Here is a 1,060-nt window from a genome sequence, read left to right on the forward strand (position 1 = left end):
TCTTATGAAGAAGTAAAAAATTGGATCGATTCGTGGATAGCCTCAAAAGATGACCAGTTTTTTCGACGCGGGATTCGTACGCTACCCGAAAGATGGGAGAAAGTAGTGGCCAGCGATGGACAATACTTTGAATTATAAATGTATAATCAGTTTTTTATAATAAAGTCTCGAATTTCGGAAAAAAAACGGCGGAAGCAAAGTTGTACACCTAATATATATATATATATACTATAAAATTTGATGTAATTAATACATCAATAATAAATAATTTGAAACATACAACAATAGAGAAATATGTAAAGAAACATTATTTTTAGAAAAAAAGAAAAAGAAATATAGCAATGAGATATCTTTTAATCTAATATTAATAAAAAAATATTTAGGAATTATATTATTATAATTATTTATTATTGTCTCTATTTAGTTCAATTTATGTTTTTTTTTAGTTTCGTAAAACATTAACATTAATTGCATGAATTGAGAAATTGCGTGTTAATTTTTAATATACAACTCCTAAAATTAATTTTAAATTATAATTATCAGAAAGAATTCTAGAAAATTTACGTCGTATTTATCTTGTGAAAAAAAAAGTTTTTCTTAGACATAATCGGTCCAATCTGTTATATATAAATTCTTTATATCGTATATAGCACAATCTCAATTTTATGCATTGTTATCAAACTCGCATGCTGAAAATCACGGCAACATATCAGAATTTTTCATTCTGGCGCTCTTGCGAATACTCTTTTGCTTGATCTTCTCGGAAATTCTGCCACGTAAGCGAAAGCTTCACTATGAACGGACCACGATGCTGCGAGGGTCGAAAAATCTTTTATCAGCTATTTAACTTGAGAATATTAAAAATGAAAAGAAAAATTTTTTGCATATACACGCAAATATCATATCCATAGTCGTCAAGAAAAATAATAAAATAAGATGCGATATTTCCTAATTTAAATTTGTAGCATAAAATTATCAATCAATCAAATAGCTAATAAATTTTAGCTTTTAATCTTTCTTTTTAAATTTATTGTAATTTTTCAAATATATATATATATGT

General features: G+C 25.9%; 1 protein-coding gene across 3 annotated transcripts in view; it reads right to left on the bottom strand.

Moving 5' to 3' along the window:
- Positions 1 to 1,060, bottom strand: part of LOC108688991 (cuticle protein 19-like) — a 122,645-nt gene that overhangs the window by 77,995 nt on the left and 43,590 nt on the right. The window lies entirely within an intron of this gene.

The sequence above is a fragment of the Atta colombica genome, unplaced genomic scaffold, assembly GCF_001594045.1.
Source record: "Atta colombica isolate Treedump-2 unplaced genomic scaffold, Acol1.0 scaffold252, whole genome shotgun sequence".
Taxonomy (NCBI): domain Eukaryota; kingdom Metazoa; phylum Arthropoda; class Insecta; order Hymenoptera; family Formicidae; genus Atta; species Atta colombica.